Genomic DNA, 7790 nt, shown 5'->3' with positions numbered 1-7790 from the left:
GCTAGTAAACTTCTCTTGCTACCGCGATGGTCTTCTTCTTCTTCGTCCGAGGCTGTAAAGAAAGTTATCATGTTTATATGGTGTTATCAAAAGCAGAAGTCACAAAAAAGCTCTAAGATATGTTGTTGTTGTTGTTGTATATGTACAAAGAAATTGATTTCCTTTTATGATAATGTGATATATCAATTGTTTAGTGTCGCCTCATCGACAAGAAAAAGTATGTTTTAGAACCTTGATAACGGCACTGAAGCACATATTAAACAAGGCGGACTACTCAATATGTTTTTGAGCCTTGCTGCAGGGCTTAAGCTCACCTTTGACAACACAGTGTTTATATTTTGTGAAAATGTGTGATAGAGCTGAGTGAATCTTGAAATGAATAAGCAAGCTCTGTATGATGGTTATTCCCTTCCTATGGATGTAAAACAATACTTCCCTGTCCTGTCCCGTCTCAATTTAAGTGTCTTACTTTCTTTTTTTTCGTCTGTTCAAAAAAGAGTATTTCTTTCTATATTTCAACATTCTACGTGACAAGTATACTGGAAGACAAACTATAAGAGAGATTTGCAAAGGATTATGATGTAACCTGCTTTTGAAAGCTCCCAATCGACATCATCGTTAGGAATTTGGAATGCAGCAAAACCACGAAGCCCCTTATCCTTCGCGTAAGAAACTTTAGTTCTTATAGCTTCAACATCATCATAACCAATCCAAAGTGGTCCATTAGTAACATAGTTCACAACATAAGTTGAGTTATAGACAAGTATGGCTCCATCACTTTTCATATATCCCTTGATATCTCTGTAATTTATCGATGATCCATCGCTTGTTATTGCTGGACCTCTTGCAGGTGAGCCTACCATGTTATGATTTGGATTCACAAGTGTCCACGCATAACCATGGTATGCTAAGCCTATAACAATTTTATTGGCTGGTAAGCCATTCTTGATCCATTCCTTTATACCATAATCTGTATTTCGCGTGCTTGATGGATCATATAAAGCTGAATGTGCTCGTGTAACGTTGTTTTTTGAAGGCAAATAATAGTCATATGATCTGAGATGAACCCAATCGAAGTTTCTAACAATTGTTTCTACTGGATATTTCATCGATTGATCTAGCATTGGTGAATAGTATGCTCCCATAGTTAAGATCAATGAATTGTTGGACTCAGAATTAATCGTTGTTCGCCACTCTTCAATGAATGTTCTCATATTAGTCATGTTTGCAGCTGTATTTGGGTAGACACCATTAAGATCAAGCCCTTGAAATCCATATAGTCGAGCAGTTTTTATTGAACTTGTGATGAATGATTTTCTACGCGAAAATTCACTGGTCATCGCGAAGAAGTCAGGGGATTCATCACTTCCTCCCCATATGGATAGAAGTGTTATAACTGATGGATTATTTTGTTTCACAGTTTTGGTAAAGGTTGAGATATATGGTTCATCAGAGTTATTTATGAAAACCTCGAAATTCGAAGTGTTGATATGTGCAAAGGCAACATGAAGATGTGTGTACATAGTAGGAATTTCAGGTGTTGGAAACACACTGCCAGCATACCAGAACCCGGATTTTATCCAAGATGTTGTATCTGAAGAACTCGAAAAAGGAAGAACAAGTAGAAAGAGGAAGGAGAATAGCCTGTTCGAAGACATTTTGAAGTAAAAAGGCGATTTACTAGTTGAAAAAAGGAGGATCCGTTGAACAGTTTTGTAGAGAATAGTTCAATCTTTTTGTGCAATAGGAAAGAGTCCTTTAGAATTCCTTAAATTACGCTCTGATGAGGCTTGAGTATAAGAGGGGTACTTGAACAGAAGGTCGTCTAAGACTAGTGAAAATCGAATTGAGATGCTTAAGATTTCTTGATATCAAGCAATAGTCTTTTGTACTACATGTCTTAATTTTCAATCATGTAATAAACTTTTTGGCAAAGGTCTCAATACTATATTGTTGATTTGTCTATTATTATATTTACTAATAATTTAACTTTAAAATATTCATTCTTTAGACCACAAGTTTCAAAAATCTTTCTTTCTTTTTAAACTTTGTGTAAAATCAAACAACATCACATAAATTGGGACGAAGGGAGTATTAATATACTTGTTGGTAAAAGTCTTAAAACTATAGTGTTGATTTGCCCAACACCTTTGCTTGTAAAAATTGAATTGGTCAATCTGTAGTTTGTGATGAAAAGTATGTTTGGTTACTTTCATAGAAACTACTCCTGGAGTCCTGGTGCGAATTGGAAAGTTAATATAAATTTTGGATACTTGTTCTAGTCATGTTCACATTTATAAATGCATCATCCTTGGATATTTCCTTGGTTTCTTCGTGTATTTACTTCTTTATAATTAAATTCTATTAATGAAAATCTTGATTCCCTCCACTATAGTTGCACATACAATAATTCTTGATACCAAGAAGCTATACAATTTCAAAACTAATAACAACAATATACCCAGTATAATCTTATAAATGAAGTCTGAAAAATATAATCTTATAAAGTAGGAACTTTATGAAGATAGACAAGTTATTTCCGAGTCTAAAATTTCCACCCCTCTGAACTTCTTGGTAAGTGCTTTGTGATAAAATCTTATGAAAGTCATATTATGTTTTGACTAGTGTAGCATCCTTGCATGTAAAGATCCTCTTGACTTCTATGCCACTGCCCCAAATGTTGGGTTTGTAGGCCATAGCTTGTACACAAGATTCAATTGTGGTTCAATAGGTCATGTTCACATCTATAAAAGATTTTTTCATACTTGTCTACCCTCCACCCATCCTTGATCAACTAGATGAGCTTGGTTAAAATTTTAACCTTGACAGTTAAAATCGAACCATGGTTAAGTGATAATTGTTTGAATGCAATACATATGTCTTACATTTGTTGATTTGGTATAAATACTGAATGCACTAAAATCAGGGATCTTAAGATATATAGTTGATTTGATTCAATGTTTCCTTTTCTTTGTCTGTGTACAGAGATTATACAGTGATTATATACGATTATAGTTCTGTTTTGCGCTTGGAGCATTAATTAGAAGGAATTTTATCACAGTAATCATTCATGACTCCACATTCATCATACTTCAAGTCACATTTGTGAGTTGAAAATGCTTTCCCAAAACTAATTAAACAACAACAATAACACCAAAAATGACTTTAATTAGTGGCAAACTAACCACATATTGTGATCCAATAAAACGGTATGAGACTCATGACGTCTTAAGTTCAGGTTCAAATCACAACAAAAACAATAATTTGTCATAGTGCCACAAAAGCTTACCCAAACAACACGGTTATCAAACTAGCTAAAAAAATCAACATTTTAAGATGAAATTCAAAGATTTCACATAAGGATTTCCCAAAGTCAAGTAAGGAAACATAGGCAAGAAGACCATTTGTGAGGTGAAATTGGAATTTGAGAGGGAATTGAAATTGGTTCAGACGCAGAGTAAAAGCCCATTATCTGATGGGCCTTAAAAGCTTCTATCAACCTAATTGGGCTCACTCTAAGACTCCAGCCCATTTGTTCAGGACATTTCTTTACACTTATATAAAAAAGAGCAACTTTCACATATAGCAAACATAAAAATCATATTTGTATGTTATACCTATAATTTGCATAATTGCGCTCCATAGCAAATTTTATGGGGCTTTTGATTTAAATAATTCGCTACAAACATCCAATTTTATACAAATTGTTTAATTTTGTATAAATTCATTTATACATTATAATTTGTATAATAAGATCTGCATTTATATAATTATAAGTGTATAGGACGTCTAAGACTAGTGAAAATTGAATTGAGATGCTTAAGATTTCAAGTCAAGTAAAGATTTTTTATATCAAGCAAATAGTCTTTTGTACTACATGTCTTAATTTCCAATCATGTAATAAACTTTTTGGCAAAGGTCTCAATACTATATTGTTGATTTGTCTATTATTATATTTACTAATAATTTAACTTTAAAATATTCATTCTTTAGACCACAAGTTTCAATAATCTTTCTTTCTTTTTAAACTTTGTGTAAAATCAAACAACATCACATAAATTGGGACGAAGGGAGTAATATACTTGTTGGTAAAAGTCTCAAAACTATATTGTTGATTTGCCCAACACCTTTGCTTGTTAAAAATGAATTGGTCAATCTGTAGTATGCTTTGTCTTTTTGTGATGAAAAGTGTGTTTGGTTACTTTCATAGAAACTCCTGGTGCACTTTGGAAAGTTAAGATAAATTTTGGATATTTGTTCTAGTCATGTTCACATTTATAAATGCATCATCCTTGGATATTTCCTTGGTTTTTTCGTGTATTTACTTCTTTATAATTAAATTCTATTAATGAAAATCTTGATTCCCTCCACTATAGTTGCACATACAATAATTCTTGATACCAAGAAGCTATACAATTTCAAAACTAATAACAACAATATACCCAATATAATCTTATAAATGAAGTCTGAAAAATATAATCTTATAAAGTAGGAACTTTATGAAGATAGACAAGTTATTTCCGAGTCTAAAATTTCCACCCCTCTGAACTTCTTGGTAAGTGCTTTGTGATAAAATCTTATGAAAGTCATATTATGTTTTGACTAGTGTAGCATCCTTGCATGTAAAGATCCTCTTGACTTCTATGCCACTGCCCCAAATGTTGGGTTTGTAGGCCATAGCTTGTACACAAGATTCAATTGTGGTTCAATAGGTCATGTTCACATCTATAAAAGATTTTTTCATACTTGTCTACCCTCCACCCATCCTTGATCAACTAGATGAGCTTAGTTAAAATTTTAACCTTGACAGTTAAAATCGAACCATGGTTAAGTGATAATTGTTTGAACGCAATACATATGTCTTACATTTGTTGATTTGGTATAAATATTGAATGCACTAAAATCAGGGATCTTAAGATATATAGTTGGTTTGATTCAATGTTTCCTTTTCTTTGTCGGTGTACAGAGATTATACAGTGATTATATACGATTATAGTTCTGTTTTGCGCTTGGAGCATTAATTAGAAGCAATTTTATCATTCATGACTCCACATTCATCATACTTCTATTCACATTTGTGAGGTGAAAATGCTTTCCCAAAACTAATTAAACAACAACAATAACACCAAAAATGATTTTAGTGGCAAACTAACCACATATTGTGATCCAGTAAAACGGTATGAGACTCATGACGTCTTAAGTTCAAGTTCAAATCACAACAGAAACAATAATTTGTCATAGTGCCACGAAAGCTTACCCGAACAACACGGTTATAAAACTAGCTAAAAAAATCAACATTTTAAGATGAAATTCAAAGATTTCACATCCAAAGTCAAGTAAGGAAATATAGGCAAGAAGACCATTTGTGAGGTGAAATTGGAATTTGAGAGGGAATTGAAATTGGTTCAGCGCAGAGTATAAGCCCATTATCTGATGGGCCTTAAAAGCTTCTATCAACCTAATTGGGCTCACTCTAAGACTCCAGCCCATTTGTTCAGGACATTTCTTTACACTTTATATAAAAATTACTGCACTTCAAAATATTTAAAAAATATTATGATCAGCTCAAAATCGACTTTTTAATAACATATTACAAGTCTTTCTACGTTTCTTAAGCTTCATATCAAGGGATTCCTCGAGTTCATGTGAGTCTAAATTTTTCTTATGAGATTATATATATAGTAGTGTTATATTTCTAAAAAATTATTTAATTATAGATGTGTGAATTCAAATTCGAAGTATTATATAATACGATGATGATTTGGTGCACCTCTTTAAGTGGTTATTGATAGCACTTTTGATGTTTTCACTAATTTTATTTATTTATTTTGCTTTATTCTTTCAAAAATTTCAAGTCTTTCACATTGAAAATTCCTATAAAAAAAAATAGCACTAGAAAAATGTGTATATTAAAGCTAGTAGTGCTGGATGATATAACATACAATCATGGACTCAACCAATCTCAATACACTTTTTCGTAACATTGCATCTTCATCCTCTCAAAATTCTGAATAGCCCTTACTCCTTACATAGTCAAATATATTTGTATAAAATGAGATGAGGAGTATGAGTTATTTAGAGATATTTTTTAGTTAATAAAGTAATAAAATCAGCAACAAGAATGAATAAACTTTGTAAATTGCCGTACATATAACACATATTTTGCATCATCATCAAACAAATTAATTACATGTGGCTGCTGTTATAAGATTTAGTCAAATGATTAGTTAATTGATTCCTAATATGTAGTTTCCTCTATAATCTATAACCCTCAAAAGTCAACAATTACCAAATTAAATAACTCACCAAGATAACCTATTTTCACAAGAAACTATTCAAATTTAATTTCTATCATAACGTGACAAAATAGATAACGCTAGTCACCACATATGATCATTTTTTCAAGAATCCATCAAAGACCAATCTTTTAATTGGAATGGTCAAGTTTATTTATGTATTATTTGAGAATAGGCTAATTTTATCATTGGTTAAACTTTTAATATATTTAGGGACATGTTTTCACTTAGGTGAATGTGTGTCATATCCTATCTAATTATTTCTCTCCAATTCTTCCTCGTCTACCTCTACCTATTCTTGGGCCTATCATTGTCAATCCTCACACCACTTCATTGGGGCATCTAACTCCTATTCATGTGTACTTACCTTTCAACCCCGTTATCCGCATCTTGTGATCTACTATGGAGGTCACTCACACTTTATCATGTATATCCTCATTCTTAAACATATCTCTACTAGTATATCTACACATCCATCTAAGCATTCTCATTTTCGTTATTTCCATCTTTTGGATGAGTAAATTTTTGACTGACTAACATTTTGCCTCATACAACATAGTTTATCTAATTAACCACTCTATAAAACATACATTTAATTTGTTTAGGACATCAAACGTGAGCCTATATTTCATCCACCAGTCCCGATACAATGTGTGACATTAGCGTTGATTTTTCTATTTCCTTGAATTATTGACCCAACATACTTGAAGCCCCCTCTCTTAGGGATGACTTGTATATGAATCATCAATTCCACATATGCCTCACGTACCTGATTTTAGTCATGATCAACCTAAACTTTTAGACTCTAGGATTTGTTTTCAAACATCTATAATATAGTTATGTCACGTTCCTTGTCAATCGATACTATGTCATCCACAAATGATATACATCATGATACCTCCCCTTGAGTATAATATGTATTTCTTCCATCACCAACGCAAATAAAAACAATCTAAGAACTGATCGATCCCTAGTACAACCCCATCTAATTTGGATTTTGTCTTACTTTTAAAAGTTATGCCTTTAAGGAATTACCCTTCCGAACCGGATTAGATTCGAATTCAACTATGTTTTCTCATACATTTCTCACCTTACAAACAAAATATTAAATAGTCGTCTAATGTTCTAATAAAACTCAAACTTTTAGATCGTGGTCTAACATTCTCTCATAATTTTTTTAATTTGCTCAAAAATGAACTTTAGATCGTGATCTAAAAATTTCATAAGCTGCAAAAACAAAGTTATTTACTAAATAATTATTTTTAAAAAGGTTAATGATAAAAATAAATTGGAAACAATATGCAAACGACATATTCAAACATTTGTTTATAATACATAAGCAAATGTTGACTATTCTGTTTTCAGAAGCATGAAAATTCAATCACTTTGTACTATACATGTTAGTTAAAACTTAAAAGCCGCCGGTAGACAGTAATTAAATAATCTTTTAATTAACTCAATTCTTGAAACTTATATATATTCATAAATTCCAAG

At 31.9% G+C, this 7790-nt stretch overlaps 1 pseudogene; it reads right to left on the bottom strand.

Annotated features, from left to right (window-relative positions):
- Positions 1-1907, bottom strand: part of LOC102599777 (cysteine-rich receptor-like protein kinase 19) — a 12697-nt pseudogene extending 10790 nt beyond the window's left edge.
- Positions 1908-7790: the final 5883 nt, after the last annotated feature.

The sequence above is a fragment of the Solanum tuberosum genome, unplaced genomic scaffold, assembly GCF_000226075.1.
Source record: "Solanum tuberosum cultivar DM 1-3 516 R44 unplaced genomic scaffold, SolTub_3.0 scf00047, whole genome shotgun sequence".
NCBI classification, from domain to species: Eukaryota; Viridiplantae; Streptophyta; class Magnoliopsida; order Solanales; family Solanaceae; genus Solanum; species Solanum tuberosum.
This window is presented reverse-complemented; position numbering and strand designations above follow the sequence as displayed.